The sequence below is a fragment of the Choloepus didactylus genome, chromosome 15, assembly GCF_015220235.1.
Source record: "Choloepus didactylus isolate mChoDid1 chromosome 15, mChoDid1.pri, whole genome shotgun sequence".
Classification (NCBI taxonomy): Eukaryota; Metazoa; Chordata; class Mammalia; order Pilosa; family Megalonychidae; genus Choloepus; species Choloepus didactylus.
In genome coordinates, this window is record NC_051321.1 from 75,620,711 (window position 1) to 75,638,382 (window position 17,672).

The 17,672-nt window shown below is 51.9% G+C and overlaps 1 long non-coding RNA gene across 1 annotated transcript; it reads right to left on the minus strand.

Moving 5' to 3' along the window:
- Window positions 1-368: 368 nt before the first annotated feature.
- Window positions 369-6,651, minus strand: LOC119510598. The gene is made up of 3 exons (XR_005211978.1): window positions 6,506-6,651; window positions 3,979-4,152; window positions 369-1,765 (listed from the first exon to the last, which is right to left on the minus strand). It is a non-coding gene; the product is annotated as an uncharacterized LOC119510598 (long non-coding RNA).
- Between the last annotated feature and the right edge of the window lie 11,021 nt (window positions 6,652-17,672).

The following is a 17,672-nucleotide window of genomic DNA, read 5'->3' on the forward strand; positions in this document are numbered from 1 at the left end:
CTTAGGCACAATTATAGGGAGGCCTAGCCTCTCCTTTGCAGCAATAGTCTTCCCAAGGGCAAGTCCCATGGTAGAGAGCTCAGCCCATCAAACCACCAGAGCCACACAGTCCCAGACTCTTGGTGCAGCCAAGAGAGACATTTTGGAGACAGCCATTTGCTGACACTTTGCTCCGGAGAAGTTAAGAGAGGACAAAACACCCCAAGAGCAACACTTTGAAGGATGCACAGGAGCTGAGAGTGGAGCTGGAACACAACTGGGATCAGCAGATGCCAGCCATGTGCCTTCCCAGCTAACAGAGATTTTCCAGACACCACTGGCCTTCCTTCGCTGAAGGTATACTCGTGTTGATGCCTTAATTTGGACATTTTCATGGACTTCAGACTGTATCTTTGTAACCAAATAAACCCCCTTTATAAAAGCCAATTCATTTCTGGTATTTTGCATAACGGCAGCATTAGCAAACTGGAACAGGGTCTAACTCAACCTGCATCCCCTGCCCCACATTTGTCGTCCGGCCTCTCTCCGCTCCTTCTCACGCAGACTTCTCTGTCCCAGAACCTTCCCAGGCTCACTGTCCAGTTCCCCTCTTGTCTTCCAACCCCTGTGGATTGGCTCTTGCCCCGTCAGTTCTCCACAGCTTCTCTTGCAAGGTCACCAGCAACCCCTTGGTTGCTAAAGTCCATGCTGAATCCTGAGACTGGACGTCGTGGCTGCATTTGACAGTTTGCTGTTTCTTCCTTGAAACTCTCCCTTCTCTCGGATTCCGTGACAACTCGTTCTTCAGGTTCTCCAGTTCTTGAATCCCTCTGGCTGTGCCTTCTTTGTCTTCTTCACTGGTTCCTGTAGTAATTGGGGCCTAGTGGTGCTCCATTGAGATCTCCTTGGCCAGACGGCACACCCATCCCAAAGCTGCTAACGGCTCACAACTTCCCACCTTCACCAGAGAACTGCCCTCATCGGGCAAGAGCCTCCTCTCGGGGAGGTTACCAAACACCACCCCCACCCCAACAACACACGCCCCTGCCAGGCAGTTAAAGCCACAGACTGATTGCCAAACGGGATAAAGCGGCAGCCTCTCTGTGGTGGGGTGGAGTAGGGGAAGAGACCCTGCAGTGTGGTTAATGCACCCAGAGCCTTCTTCTGTCAGGTCAGGGCCAGATCTCACCTGAGGCTGCTGCTGGCTGCACCCCTCGCCCCTCGCCCCTTCCCAATCCTGCTTCACTCCCTCCCATATGGGCTGCTCCTGAGAGCTCTCCCTCGATGAATCCAGGGACTCTGCTTCCAGGGGACCCACCTAGGACACAGGATGCTGGGAGGACTCCTGGGGGTAGACTCTGAGGCTTGGCTGGAGGTGGGTCACAGGCCAGATAGCATCAAGGACTCATCACTGGTGGCAGAGGGAGGCAGGGCACCTGCTACGACTGTCACTTGGGGTGAACGAGGATGGGAGGCGGTAGAGGGGATGAGCGGCTTGGGCACTGTCTCTGCCAACTGAGAGGGAGAGGGAAATAGCTATTAAAATGATGAAATCTGGTGGCTATTGCTAAGTGTCACTGATTCATTGGAGAAAGGAAATTGCAGTTCTCAGATCTCTTAATCGGCAATTTAAAACCGTGTGAGAGTGAGGGAAACCTCCTTGGCAGCAAGCACTTAAAAACACTTACCTTCTCATGCTACATCGTGGATGAACCTTGATCACATTTAGTGAAATAACCCAGACACAAAAGGACAAATATTGTATGATTTCACTTCCATGAAATACCTAGAATAAGAAAATTCATGGAGACAGTAACGTACAGGTTACCAGGGACTGGGGTGGGGAGAGAACGGGGAGTTTTGCTTAATGGGGGCCGAGTTTCTGTTTGGGGTGATAAAAAAAGTTTTGGTAACTGGTGGTGGTGATGGTGGCACAAAACTGGAAATGGAATTAATATCACTGGGACACATGAAAATAGTCTCCCCATCTCAAGCTCAAATGATTAGTAATCTTAATTCTGTCTGCTGCCTTAATTCTCCTTTGTTATGTGACATAACATAGTCACAGATGCCACAGCTAGGGACATGGACACCTTTGGGGGGATGTTACTCTGCCTACCACCACGGAAACAGAAAATTATTTCTCTACTGTAAAAAAAGCAATACTGACAGCTGCTACTGAAGAGTAATCACGCAGGGGTCACAGAACTGGCCAGCAGTAGGGAGAGTAGAGGCTGGGGAGAACTAGAGAGCACTGGCTGTGTCTAAGGGACAACAGCTTCTCAGACCTAATTACTTGTCACCAGGTAAGCACACAGACCCACCCAGATGCTGCTTGATCAGGTTCCTAGAGAACCTGGAAATGCAGCTTTAAAAAACAAAATTTATAAACAAGAAAACAAAAGTATATACAGATACCACATGGTCCAAATAAAGCCTAGATATTGGCTGCCACTGGCTCAATGGCCCCAGTCCCCAACCCAGGGCCACATGCTGGTTTAAGTGGCAGGACCAAGATGCAAGCCCAGACTGTGGGCCTCCAAAGGGCAGTGCTTTGCCACCATGTCCTGTACCTGTAGATCAGCTGGAGAGCCCTAGGGAGGCACCCATGGTCTGCAGGTCCCATGACTGAACTCATCTCCCACCATCCCAGCTCTGAACTTTACCACCGTCTCATACCATCTTGTTTCTCATTTCTGTATCTTTGCCAACCAATGATTTCTCCTCCTCCTGGAATGCTGCCCTGGACTTTCGGGAGTGCCTGCCCCTCCTTACCCTCCTCCCTTGGGAACTGCCACCTGCCTCTGCTGAAGGGCGGCCACGTTTGTACCACATGATCACCCCCCACCTCAGCCAGGTGGACCAGGATGGTCACATGACCTGAAGGATGAGCTAGCAGTGACCAATCAGATTACGCCCCTCACTCAAGCCATGGCCTGGTCCAGACCCCAGTGTGGCCTCCTGCAGACCCTGGTGGGCTCTACGTGTGGCTTCCTCTCTGGACTGTTCTCCTGCTCTTAAAGGATCTCTGTTACTCTGTTCGTTATTTGTCCTTGACATATGCCCTCCCCTCCAGGCTGTATGACTTTCCCTTTCCTTTTTAGGAGTTTTCTGGTATCAGAAGGAAGTCTTCTAACACCCTGTCATTAGAACAAATGGAGATTTTTATCTTTCAACTAAAAGGATGCCTGGGACCATGGGAATCCATGTCAAACAAAGACACAGTCCCAGCTCTGGTGGACTTGAGAGGCTCTGAGTTTCCACCAGCAGTCCTCTCTTCCTGTTACTACTGATCACTCGCCCAGGGCCCAGTGTCTGCCCCCAGGAGGCAGGAATGCTCCCCCTGGCCAGAGAACTGCTGGTGAGGAAATAGGTCGACCCACAGGCCCTGCCCTTGGCAACTCCCCAAACTCTCTTTGGGTTGGTTCTGGAACCTGGAACTCAAGGTGGCTCCTGGCTCCTGGGGTGGATTTTTAACCTGGTCCCTTCTTCTGGGAGTGGGACTAGCTTCTTTTGGGGGACACTCTGCTCCTCCCTGATATGGGAATTGGTCTATGCTGCTGGAATAGAAAAACACCGAATTATCAGGGGCTTAACATGTCTCCACTCAGCGTGGGTCTTCCCAGTTGGACACCATCTGGGTGGACATTTACAGACTCAGGATATTCTCATCTGGTAGCTCCGCTCTCCGCTAGGTCCATGGGGAGTTAGTTCGTGATTTAGGCCCATGTTCTATTGTCTAGAACTCAATCAAGTGGCTACACTAATGGCAAAAGAAGCAGGAATTTTAGAGAGAAGGCAAAGATTTAGGGAAATATAGTCCAGCTATGTGCCTCAAAAGAAAAAGAAATGGATTTGATGAACATATAGCTAATGTATCAATTAGCTTCTGCTGCATAACCCTTTCCATTTATTATTCATGGCTTAAAACAGCTATTTACTTTTGCCCATGAGTCAGTGGTTGGAGTGAGCCGTTCTGACAACCCAGGTCCATCTAACCTCAGTTGGACTCTTGTCGGTGTCTGCAGTCAGTGGTTGGAGGCTGGCTTAGGAGGGCCTCACCCTCGTGTTTGGTGGTTGGCTTGCAGTTCACTGGGGTGATGGGGTAACTGGATCGTATGTCTCTTCATCCATCGGGCCAGCTTGGACTTGTTCAAATGGTGGCAGCAGGTTCTGAGAGAGCAGGAGGAAGTGTGCAAGGCTTCTTAGAGCTCGGAATCAGTTCAGCATCACTTCTGCCTCATTCTTTGGCCAAAACAAGTCACAAGACCAGCCCAGAAACAAGGGATGGGGCACTTGACTCTACCTCTTCATGGGAGAAGCTGCAACATCACATTGCAAAGAGGTGTGAGTGCAGGGAGGATATTGCAATATGCAGCCAGTCTCTGTTGGGTCCCAAGGGAGCTGGTCCACAATGTCCCCCCAGTGGTGGACCAATCAGAATCCCTCCCTAGGATTGGTGCTAGGAAGGAGAAACTCCTTTCCCTCTGGCCACAAAGCCATGAGGATGTGAGTTGAAAGCAGCCAGCTGTCCTGTCTCAGCCCATGTGGAGAAGGAAGGCTGCAGTCAGGGATGATGAGGCTGCCGTGCAGAGACAGAGAGAGAGCGGCAGATAGCGAAGAGACCCTGGTGCTTATATTTCCCAATTACACCATGTCTTTCTCAGTTATATGGGTGAACGAATTCCCTTTATCTCTAAGCTAATTTGAATCAGGTCTCTGCCACTAGAGAAACATACTGACCAATGCAGCCCCTTACTTTTTGGTCGGCCTAAATCTAGTCATTCACTTGATGCACTGATGGGGAAGAACGGATCCATGAAAGGGCCACGAGAGAAACACAGACTTGGGTGATATTGGCTCCCATCTGTGTCATCCCATCCCAAGAAGTAGGGTGAGTTGCATAAGATCCACAGGAGACACGACCTGGAGACTTGGAGACTCCAGGGTCAAATTGAGTAGGGTCTCAAGGTCTGGGGTCACATCAGCCATCCCAGGGGTGGGGGCCATGGGGAGCCAGTATCCTGGGCTTTGTTGGATTCCTACTCCCCCAGAATGCATGCTCATAAAATTCCACTGTGGCTGGACAAAGCGAGAGATTACTGAATACGACAGGACAGAGACCACTCAGGGAGCTGTGGGTGCCAGCAACAGAAATCAAGCCTAGTTAACTTAAGGGAGGAAAATGAGCACCTCTTTTTAGCATGTGGGGAGTTGAGAGGCTGGGAGGGAAGAATCTAGAACAAGCCTGTAACAGACAGGGCCCACCCGCTCTGGGTGGGCTTGGGAGCAGGAACTGGTAGATAGCCTCATCAGGCACTGCTGTGGGGAAGAATGAAGGAATTCCACCTTTTTTTTCCTGTCCTAGTCGCGATTTGTGCTCAATTTGTAGTTATTTTAGGAGATCACAGCTCAGGGGATGGAGGGATGGGGGTAAACCTTACCATCCTCCCCACGCCCCCCACAAGGATCATCCCAGGACATGTGGGCTCAATGACAGTGGGAGGACTCAAGTAGGGTTGGAGGTTCCATCGTGACTTCAGGGAAAGATGGGGCATCCCTGGAGAAGGGGTAAAAGAGAGATGGTGGGAAGAGATAGAGAAAGCAGCAGGGAGGTGCCTTTAGGAAGCTTCCAGAGACCTGGGGAGGGTCTCCCTCCGTCTCCAACCAGAAGTCCCTCCTGTCGGTCAGGAAACCAGACTAGGCACCACGCCTAGTTGCCCTTCCTACTCCCAAAGTCTGTGAGGCTTTAAATGATCACCCAGCAACTCCAGCACCTTCCCCAGGGCCCTGCCCTGAGGGACAGGCAGATGAGGAGCCAGAGTTCTAGGCAGAGGAGGGGTGTCTTCAGGGTTCCTGGGCTCAGAGAGGTGACAGCTTCTCCCTCCCTGTGGCTTGTGGCCCAAGCAAGGCACCTGCCCCCAGTGGGGTGCAGCTGGAGAAACATGAATGTATTCTGTGAGCCTCTTTTCTCCAGGAATGGGGGTGCTGGAAGGATGAACCCTGTCCCAGGTTCAATCTGGAGGGCCCAGGGCTTGGTGCCCGGCAGACGGGGCAAGGGCTCCAGGAAACACTGGGTCGTGCCAATGATGGGAGGAGAACCAGAGAGGGAGGAGGGGACCCCGGGAAGGTAGACCTGCCCCTTCCATCAGAGGCCTGAACCCAGCCAACCCAGGAGAAACGGGCTGAAAAGCTTCAGCTTGCAGGCTGCAGGGAGATCCCGGGCACCCCAGGCTCCTTACTTTAGACCCATCCTGCTCTGTACCCGCAGGCCCCAGGGCCAGCGTCTGTAGCAGGCAGGAAGGACATGTGCTCCCATCCTGCCTCTGCTATTGATGGAACAACAAGTATAAAGAAGAGCCAAGGGCCTGTCGGGGCCTTGGAGGGGACAGTCAACATGCGAGGGTCCCCTGTGAGCAATCACACCACTAAGGAGCTATCCTTGTGGGTCCCCCTGGCACAGATCCCCTTGTGAACCGCCTACCTCCCAGGACAGGAAGCCCACGGGCAGGTGGCAATGACTCACCTGAGCCAGGCTGAGGGAGCAGGCTGGGAAGACCCACTGCTGCTTCCGACAATCCTGCCTCGCGCTGCCCCCACCTGAATAATGGAGACTTGGACAATGCCCAGAGAGAGCGACTTGGAATCACTTCCTGATGTGGGGGCGCCATCTTCAGCCTTCAGAGCTGGCACAGGGAAACTGCCAGCTTCCTGCCCCAGCACCAGTCAGATGAACTTGTGCAATCCAGCTGTTCTCCTCCCAGGGCCTCATTGCAACATCTGTGCAGTGGGCGTCCTGCCTTCTCGTCTCCTCTTCACAGCCCCCCACTTGCTCAGCAGGGGTAGTGGGCAAGCAGACATATCCCTGGTGCCTAGAACAGGGCCTGGTACACAGCAGGTGCCCAATGATTACTTGCTGAATGAATTAATTAATGAATGAACAAAAGAGGGGTAAGGGCAGGTTTCCCAGAGGGGTCAGGTGAGCTGGACCTTAAAGGATGAGTCAGCAATGAGGTGGAACAACTTTCCACGGAGATGGAACAGTATGTGCAAACCCCCAGAGGTGTGACGGTACATCATGTGTCTGGAAATGGCAAAGGGTCCCCTCTGCCTATAGCCGAGCAGGTGATGCTGATGAATCTGGGGCTTTACCCTAGTGCACTGGGGAGCCTTAAAGGATAACCGGCTTATAGATGTGTGTATTTAACAGCTTTATTGAGATCTAATTCACATACCATAGAATTCACCCATTTAAAGTGTATAGTTCTATGAATTTTAGTTTATTCATAGAGTTGTTAGAACATTTTCACTCCTCTAAAAAGAAACTCTGTATCTGTTAACTGTCTCATACACACCTCCAACTCCCCCATAACCCCAGCTCTAGGCAAGCACTGATCAACTTTCTGTTTTTGTAGGTTTTCCTCTTCTGGACATTTCATATAAGTGGAATCATATAATCTGTGGTCCTTTGTGTCTGGCTTCTTTCACTTAGCATACTATTTTCAGGTTCATCCATGTTGTAGCATGTATCAGTGCTTCATTCCTTTTTTATTGCTAAACAGTATTCCAGTGTATGAAAATACCACATTTTATTTATCCATTTATCAGTTGAAGGACACTTGAGTTGTTTAGATGTGCTCCTCTGATGGTAAACTAATAAGACAGTACCAAATGTTGGTGTGGATATGGAGTGTGACGTATCAACTTGGCTGGGTTATGTTGTCCAGTCCTTCGGGCAAGCAAGCACTGGCCTGATTGTTATTGTAAGGATATTTCGAGGATTTAAATCATCAGTCAATTGATTGCATCTGTGGCTGACCATATCTATAATCAACAAAGGAGATTGCCCTCAGCAATGAGAAAAGTCTCATTCAATAAAGTTGAAGGCCTTAAAGGGAGAACTGAGGATTTTGCAGTAGGAAAGAAGAATTTCTGTCTCCATTCAGCCAGCCAGCTTCTCCTGGGGGAGTCATTGAAACCTTCTTAGGAGTTGCACCTTGCGTTCTGTCCTATGGGATGTAGACTTGCTGATCTCCATGATCATGTGAGCCAGGCCCTATACTAAACCTCATAATATTTACACACGTATCCATGCTGTCGGTTCTGTTACTCTGGAGAAAACTAATACAAGGAGCAAATGGGAACTTTCATACATTACTTGTGGGAGTTTGTAATGCTGCAAACATTTTGGAAAACAGTTTGGTGATTTCCTATAAATATCCATCTACTGTACATACTAGCAGCAAGTCAACTTGAAGGAATTTACCCAGGAGAAATGAATGATACGTCCACACAGCAACTTGTGCACAAATGGTCATAGCGGCATTATTCATGATAGTCAAAGACTGGAAATATTGTAGCTGTCTGTCAAGAGGAGAATGGATAACCAAATGAAGTTATGCTCACAGAATGAGATAGTATTCAGCAATAAAAGTCACAAAAGATGGATGAATCTGAAAAACATTATGTTGAGTGAAAGAAGCCAGACATAAAGGAGTATGTACTGTGTAATTACCATATAATTCCATTTTATATGAAATCCAGGATCCCACAAAACTCATCTCTGGGGGCGGAAGTCAGACACGCAGCTGTTTGGGGGCATGAAGTGGATGACTGGAAAGGGGCAGGCGGGAACCTTCTGGGGTGATGGGAAGGTCCTATACCTTGACTGGGTGTTGGTTGTGCGGGGATATACATTTGTCAATACTCTTCAGACCTCTCCCCGGAAGCACTGAGAAGGATGGAATGAGGAGCTGGGGCTGGAGTGGGGGCCTCCTGCCATCTTGAAGGGTGAGGTCATGAGGCCTGAACCTAGGGCAGGGGAAGGGGAGGAGAGGGATGTCAGGGAGGCAGAGTGGGCAGGGGGGCAGGACGAGAGAGGGAGAAGGAGAGGGTGCCCAATGGCTCCTTTCTTCACCTGCAACAGGTTACCCCAGCTCCATCCCTCGGGCTTCCTGCTCCAGCCGCAGCTGCCCCACTTCCCCGTGAAGGGAGGAGCCCTGCCTTGGCTGGGAGGCCTCACTGACTGTCACCTGTGTCACCTGTGTCACCTGTGTCAGCATCTTGTGATGCTCCCTGACTCATGGGGGAAGAAACACAGATGACTTCAGCTCTGTGAGGTCAGCAGAGTGGGGCCCTCAGGTTTTCCAGATGGGGCTGCTGGGCTGGAAGGGCAGTGGTGGGGTGGGGATGGGACGAGCCACTGCTGCTCATGGGTAGTTTGGGGTGCCCCGGGAACCAGCAGAACCTGGGAGGTGTAGCTCAACCTTCCCATGTGACAGAGGTGAGGACTGAGCACCCGGGAGGGCTGGCTGGCTTTCTCCCACCTGCTCCCATGGGCCTCTTGGACACTGGCCAACAAGGCCCCCACCTCCCTGAGACCCAGAGGGGGAGCAGTGGCCGGCAGCTCCTCTGAGGAGACCCCCTTCCCTTAGAATATACCCCAGTGGGGCAGGGGTTACAGAGGTTCCAGGCCGGCCCCCTCTACCTGCCTCCACAGGTGAGGTGTGCAGTGGCCCAGGACAGGCCTGGTGGGAAAGCCCCAGGCATGTGTCATCCTGTCATCACCTGCCCCACCCTGTGGACATCCCCATGTGAGCACCTGCTCCCTGGCCATCTGGTCCAGCCCCCTGCCTCAGGCCAGGACTCTGCCTCTTCTCAAGAAATTCATCTGAGATATTTTACACTGAGTGCAAGAAACTATGCTTCTTTAAAAGGCCTTTGTGCTCTTCCCTTTTCCTCTTATCCATGCCGGTATCCTGAATTCTTTCAGAAAAAAGGAAACTCAGATGGACTTTTTGGTTTGTTTTAATGTTTTATTGAGGAATAACATAAAAATACATAAGAGCAAAGATCATCAATGTAGAGTTTGAGGAAGTTCTCACACTCACACACCTGGTAACTGCCACACCGATCAAGAGATCTGGCACCCCAGAAGGCTCCTCATACCCCCTCCCAGCCAACCCCACAAAAGAACTGCTATCTGACTTCTCTCATCAGAGCTTAGTTTGACCTTGTCTTGCACTTCCTCTAGATGGACTCATACAAGACATACCCTGGTTTTCCCCCTGATAAAGGTCTCATATCCAGGATATATAAAAAGGAGTTCTATAAATCAAAAAGAAAAGGCAAACACACCAATTAAAAGTGGGCAAAAGACTTGAACAGGCATTTCACAAAAAAAGGGATCCCAGTGACCCAAGGAAATATGAAAAGGAGTTTATCCCTGCTATATGCAGCCAAATGTTCTTCTTTTTCACTGCTGCGTAGTATTCCATTGCATGGAGATACTATGATATATTTGTCCATTTTGTTGTTGATGGGCCTTTGGGTTGCTTCCAGTTTGGGGCTATCATGAACATTTATATGAAGTATGCATATGGACACGTACGCTCATTTCTCCTGGCTGTGTGCCTCGGAGCAGAATTTCTGGGTCAGAAGTGGCATATTTTTAGCTTTAGTAGATGCTGCCAAACAGTTTTCTAAAGTGATTGAACCAAATTACACTACCACTAGGAATCTGAAAGTTCCATTGACAACACACGCTCACCAACCCTGGAGAGAGTCAGTCTTTTCAATTATAGCTGTACTAGTGCACATATGATGGAAACCAATTGAGGCTTTGATTTGCTTTCCCCTGGTGAATAATGATGCCCCTTTTCATATGTCCTTGGGTCACTGGGATCCCTTTTTTTGTGAAATGCCTGTTCAAGTCTTTTGCCCACTTTTAATTGGTGTGTTTGCCTTTTCTTTTTGATTTATAGAACTCCTTTTTATATATCCTGGATATGAGACCTTTATCAGATGTATGTATTATGAATATCTCCTCCCAGTTTGTGGTTCACCATTTCATTTCCTTCATGATGTCTTTTGATGAGCAGAAGTTACCAATTTTAATGAAGTATATGTTATCTACCTTTTCTCTTATGTTTAGGTCTTTTTGTGTCCTCTGTAAGAAATCTTTGAGAAGCCTAAGACTTTGCTGCTAAGGGTCATACCAGCTCCCATTCTGGCCACTCTGCCAGTGCAGGATTCAGTGAGTTACTCACCACCCCCATCATGAATTCACCTGTCCATCAATTTACCCACCTACATATCCACCCACCCACCCTCTACCACCATCCACAGACTCATCCATTCATCTACCCATTGATCCAGCCAATATTTATTGCTGTCACTGTGAGCTGAGTGATGACAGGTATAAGAGACTGAAATGGTGAAGGAATTACTGAGATGAATAAGATACAGCTGTTTCTCCCACCCCACGGAGCTCATGATGGGTAGGAAAAAATACAACATATACAAAATCCTTGACAGATTTCCATCCATCCTCATTGATCTAAAATCTGTAGCTTTCACTCACTACTCTCTGAAACTTCCATTCCTTTGTCCTTATTCTGTGACATCCTTACAAAATCTGTAGATAGTCCAGTTCCCATGGGTCTGAGCTGTAAAGAACAAAGGTGATTCTCACCTTCTTCATTCTAGATGCTCAGCCTTTAGTGATACAATCTGAGATGATGGGCAGCCCTGGCCCACCACTGGCTTCTGTCCTGATTGTGACCAGCCTATTTTCAGAGAAGGGCCCCCAGTAGGGGCCAGTTGCTGAATGTCCACTTCTCCTGGGGCTGACCAGCTGTGCAGCTGTGGCTGTTAAAGGCTGGGCCTATGGGACTGGTGGGTGGCTTGATTGCAGGAGAATGTGATTAGTCAACCTAGGCAGGAGTTGCAACAGGCTGGCAGAGCAGGCTGGCTGGAAAGCAAGGTGTGTGTGTGTCAGGGGTGGGGGTAGGGAGGTTGTCGAGGGAAAGGGTGCACAAGCTGCCCAGCAAAAAGGTGCTCTCCTTCCTAGGCTTAAAAAGGGGGTGCACCCGGGCTCCCTGCTGCTGGGTCTCAGGTCAGGCTAGGGCCTGCACCCCTCTCGGGAAGCCCCCTTCTGACCTTCAGCCGCCAACTTGGTGAATGCACCTCAGCTCTCCAGCGTGAGCTTCTGCCCCCTTCACCCTGAACTCTTTCCTAAGGACAGTGGCTCAAAACCAACAAAAACAACAGCCCAAGAGCCCTGTCCCCAGCCCCAGCCGGACTCAGGTCAGCCCTCTGTGGTCCGACTGCCCAGAACTCCCCAGCAGGCCTGGCTGCCGTCCTGCCTGGGCAGCACCTGCCCTCCCGAGGACACTGGCCCTTTGTTGGAGGAGATGGCTTGTGGCTCTGTTGGGCAGGCCAGGCTGGCGCCAGGCGGGATGGGGGGCCACCACGAACAAGGCCTCCTCACACAGTGGCTTGGGAGTGGGGGCAGGAACGAGTGGCAGTCCTCCTGCAGTGTCGACGAGGACTGGAGCGAGGCTCGAGGACCAAAGAGGCCCCTCAGACACGGACACACAGCCCCTCGTCAGGGCCAACTTACCAGTCACACAGGGCCCCTCTCCCCCACCTCTCCCCTCTCCCTAAAGCTCTGCTCCCACCAGGTGACCTGCCAGCTCTGGCTGCTGCAGGGCCACGTCCACCCTTGACAGGTGGGCCAAGGGGAGAGAGCCCAAGAGGGGCCCCTCTGCTCACTCTACCCCCAGGGTTTAGGAGAGACAAAGTCCCTCTAGCCTGAAATCAGCCCCCCAGGGGCCCAGAGGCTGTGCTCACTGAGGGGCAGGACAGGACTGAAAAGCTAAACAGTTACTGCCCTCTCTCCATGCCAGGCCCTGAGTTTCATGCTCTCTGCATGCAGCATCTCATTCAACCCCCACAGCAGCCTTCCGAGGAAGGCACTGGTGACTTTCCCAAGGTCGCCCAGCTCACAGGCACAGAGCCCCATTTTGGGCCCTGGAAGTCAGATTCCAGAGGCCCCATCCCTAACCAGTCAGCGTGGCAGGGGAGGGTGTCAGATGGTGGAGGACTTTGATGACCAACTCAAGAATTGGCTCCTTACTCAGCAGGAGATGGAGAACTACCTGTGGGTTTTGTAGGGAGAGACTATTGCTCCAGAATTTGGGCCGAGGGATGCCCTGGGACACAGGGAGTCAGAGGAGGCTGTCCTGATCCCCAGCCGGCAGCCACCGAGGGCGCCACCGGAACCTCCCAGCAGGCCAGAATTTGCAGTTGAACAGCAAGGAGCGTGGTCAGCTGGGCCCGCCGTGGCTTTCCAGCCCAGGTCACACTCATCATGGCAGGGATGGAGCCTGGCCATCTGAGCCCAGTGCAGACCCTCCTCTACAGCAACCTGTGCTCGGAGCTCCCACTGAGCCAGCCAAGACTTTGACAGGTTTGCATCACAGTCTGGGGTTCTCCCTGCCCAGTCTGGCTTCTTCCCCTTTTTATCTTTTGCAGGCACAACTTGCCCAGTCACCCTGGGTAGGTGGCATGGGAGCCCGGAGACCCTGGCAGCCACTCCAGGTATCCACTCCTCCAACCTTCACCCCCAGATGTTCTGGTTGTCTCTAACTGCATAACAATCCTCCCTAAGCCTAGTGGTGTCAAACAATAGCAGTCATTTATTTTGATCATCTCTTGGGGTTCTTGGAACTGGCTGGGCTCGGCTGGTCACTTCTTGCTCAGGGCTCTCAAGTGGTCACTGTCAGATGGTGACTCCGGCCGACCCATCTCAAATGCTTCCTCACTCATGCATCTGGTGGTGGGCGCTCAGCAGGGGCTGGCGGCCAGAATGCCTCCAAGTGCCCTCTCCACGTGGCCTGGGCTTCCTCACGGTGTGGCAGCCGGACTTTTCTAGTGCAAGAGCTCAAGACGGAGCATCAAGCAGAAGCTGCTTTGCCTTTATGTCTTGGCACTGGAAACAGCCTCACTTCTGCCACATTCTGTTGGTTAGAAGCCGGCCACCGAGGCCAGGCCTTGTTCAAGGAAGAGGAGTAAGTCTCCGTGTTTTGATGTAAGGACTGTCAAAGAATTTGTGGACATGTTTTAAAACCACCACAGCAGGAACCATTGGAAGCTTGGCCCCTTCCAGACTCTAGGATGAGCCCTGTTTTTCATGGGGGCATTTTTAGAAGCTCAGATGACAGCTGGCCTGGCAGGAAAGCTCAGCATCTGTGGCACGTAGTAGTCTTAACAGTAGCTGCTCAGTGAAGATGGGAAGAAAGGAAGGGTGGGTAGCTCAGGCCTAGAACCCATCCCCACCTGACTTTGCATCCGGCTCTCATATTTGGACCTCGCCTGCCCCACCCCTGCCCAGCCTTCTGTGTTCTCTTATTGGTGGTTCTTTCAGGCTGCTGGGATGGAGAGCTCCCTCCTGTCCCTGGAATTTAGCCCTGTCCACAGCCTGTCAGAAACCTTGTTAGGGATACCCCATTGCCTGCCAGTGGAGCTCCAATCAGCTCTTCTCCAAGACCCCACCTTGGGTCGGCCAGGACCTCTGCCCTGGTGGGACTTCCCTGGTGCCAGCTGGTGGTCAAGACTCACACACAAGCCACCCCAGGGTGCTCGGCTTCTCTGGGTTTCCTTCCTCCATCTGGGCCCTTTCCAGACCACACCTCCTGTGCCTGGAGGAGTTGGGGGTCCCGGGGTCGGGTGGGAGAGCACGGGCAGGGAAGAGGCAGGGCAGAGGATGAAGCCCTGGAGAAGAGTGAAAGGGATGGCGGGTGGAGAAAGGACAAGCAGGGGAGGAGAAGGGGGTCAGAGAAGTCAGAGAGAAAAGGGGAGACACGGTCCGAGGAGAGCACAGGGTCAGGGAGGCCGAGTGCAGCCTTGGGAGAGGAATGGGGAGGGGGGGCTGTTGCAGGGGCACCAGGGGCTGCGTGGGCACCGGCCTGTGCAGGGAACGATGAGGAGCCTGCTGGGCCCTGTTGAAGGGTATGGAAGGGTATCGGTGGCGCGGTGTGAGGAGGGTGGGAGCGAGAGGGCAGTGGCCGAGGAGGGAGTTGAGGTGAGACCTTGGAGAGGTGGCAGCTGATAACCCAGTGGTCCTCCTGAAGCCCACACACCTTCCAGCCTGGAAACCTTGAACTTTCAGGGGCAGAGGCTCCAGGCAGCTTCTCTGGTTGGTGAGGTCTTGGCCCAGCAGGCTCCTGGTTGTGTTTTTCTAGAACAGGTACAGGCAGAAGCCAAACTGCCTCTCTGATCTTATAATAACCTCAGGGCCTCGAGTCAGAAGGGTGCACGGTATCTAAGTCCTTGGGGGCCCTCTTATCCCACCTCTCAGCATCCCATGAGGGCATAAATGCCCCGAGGGGCTCTAGGTCAGAAGCCTTCAATTGTCCAAAAAACATCCTGCGTGACTGTCCATATGTGCCCTGCATGACAGAGGGAGAGAAGTGAACAAGACCTGGTGTCCACCACAGAGAAACTCTCCCAGGAATAGCAGTGACGAAAATAAAAACAGCAATGGCTGCTCGTCACTGCTTGCCGGCACCAGGCTAAGAGTAACTTTTACAAACGTTATCTCACAACTGCTGAAGTCAAAAGCAGGAGATTAGTATGCATGTTGCACCTACGTCTACACAGAAAAACACTAAAGCTATGAACTGGATTCACAGCTGGAGTCCAAGTGGGATCTGACCAGGTCTGGGTCTGCCCCAGGACCCATAGCCTTGGCCACCAAAGGCCTCCTGCAGGGGCTGAGGAGCCTCCTGGGGGATGACCCGGGACCGGCTTGGTCTGATAACAGATCTCTGTCGTCAGAGGAAAGGACACTTCTGAATTCTTTCTGTCACCTGTAAAGGGGACCGGTCCCCCATTCTGCCTCCACTGGGCTCAACACCAAGTGCTATAGGGGTTTGGGAGGTCGCAAGTATGAAAAGAAAGAGAGGAAAGAGCTGTTCCACTAAAATCTTCATGAGACATTTGGGCCCCGGGTGAGTAAGGGGGCTTCCCCCAGCCACCTGTCCAGGGTCCCAGTACATTGATGGGGACACAGCGAGAACCCAGGCGGCCTCGGCAGGACTAGAGCTGCTTGGAGCACACGTGAAAACCCCTGGGGAGGGGCATAGGCAGAACACACAGCAGAGGAGTGAGGCTGCAGAGGCTCTCATTAGATAGAGTCGACTCTCAGCAGGTGGAGTAGAATCGGAGATATTAACAGTAATATTATAATCCTGTGTGTACGTCCACCCTGGTGAGGCCCGGCCACCAGTCACAGAAGGTGAACGGTGGACACACTAGGTGAGAACCCAGCCCGTGTGGAGGGGTAGCCATAATTGGGTGCTAGTCCAAATCCTCCGAGAAGCAGACACTAAGATGGGATTAAATGTGGAAGAAGTGTGTTAAGGGAAAAAGCTCTGAAAGGAACCAGGGCAGCAGGAGGGGCAGGCTGGGCAAACCATCACATTGAGTCGAGTCTGTCCTCCAGTGAAGGAGAGAGGAAAGGAAAGAGGGAAGGCGGGAAAGAAGGAGGAAGGAGGGAGGGACAGAGGATGGAGGGATGGGGGCGTGGGGGGGTGGGAGCATCTTGGGCAGTCCTCTGGGGACTCCTCCAGCCCGAGCTGGCCCCCGGGGGGTCCCGCGTCTCCCAGGAAGAGTGCTGCCTCAGTATCCCTCCACGCTCAGTCGCTGGCCAGGTGCATGGGCCAGGTGCAAATGCGATGACAGATTTCAGGTGGCAGCTGTTGGGGCCTGGCCCTTTCCACCCCTGCCAGATGGGAGGGACGCCTTCTCACGCCCGCCACACTTAAGCAGTCGGAACGGAGCCTGGGCCACGGCGGAGAACCACGAAAGCAGACAGCGTTGCGGGAGTAATCAATGAACCAATGTACAAGGTTGATGGTGCCAAAATGATAACCCATCTCTTTTATGGACATTTCTTTGATTTCCAGTGAGTTCGAACATTTTTTTCTTATGATTTCGGCTATTTATATTTTGCATTTTGTAAACTGCCTGATCCTTTCCTCTATGTGTTTTCTACTGAGCTATTAATGTTTTTCTTATTGGTTTCCATGAACAATTTATTGTATTACAATTACACATACCTCACAGATATTTTCTCTGGTTAGTTGGAAGCCTTTTAGCCACGTTACGGATATGAATTCTGGCCCCCAAAGGCAAGTATACAAGAAACATAGCTAGATTTACTTTTCTATAACTGAACTCAATTTCTTTCTCAAGGTCTCATTTTGGCCAACTGTTGGAAACAACCTCAGTAACTTTGGGAAAGGCCTTTCCCCTGTCCTTTCCCCAGGGTTGCCTCTAAGTTCCTGGAGGCTTAAGGAGTGCCAAGATGGCAGGAGCGGCACCTGTCAGAGCTGCCCTTGTCCGTCCCCTGGTATCTAGAGGTCCTTGTTTCCATCTGGCCTCCGGCCCTGCCATGATCTCCTTGGCCCCAACCACAAAGCGCCCTGGTCCTCAGGCTTGAAGAGTCACTTCCGAGCCCTCTTGCCCTACCTCCCCCTTCAAGGAAGTCCACACCACGGCGGGGGGCGGGGGTGTCAGGGGACCACCTGCCCAGACACTGTGCACCGCTTCCTGAACCCACCGGGGTCGAGGGCGTCTCTGGGTTCTTGCTCCTTTCCTTGGCCCTGCTCAGATATTCAGCTCAGGAAACCTCTGCTTCCAGGTTCCTCAAGCTCGTCTGGGGGTTCTCATGTCCTCATTCCCCACCATGGGCCTAACTTGTCTTGCTTCCCCTCCACTCCCTTCTTTCTCCAACCCGAGTCTCTTGTAGATAGGGGATGGGAGAGGGTAGAGGCTGGGTGTGCATTTTTTCCAGATCAATTGGGCATGTCCTGAGGTTTTTTTGCCAAGTATTGACTCTTTTGTCG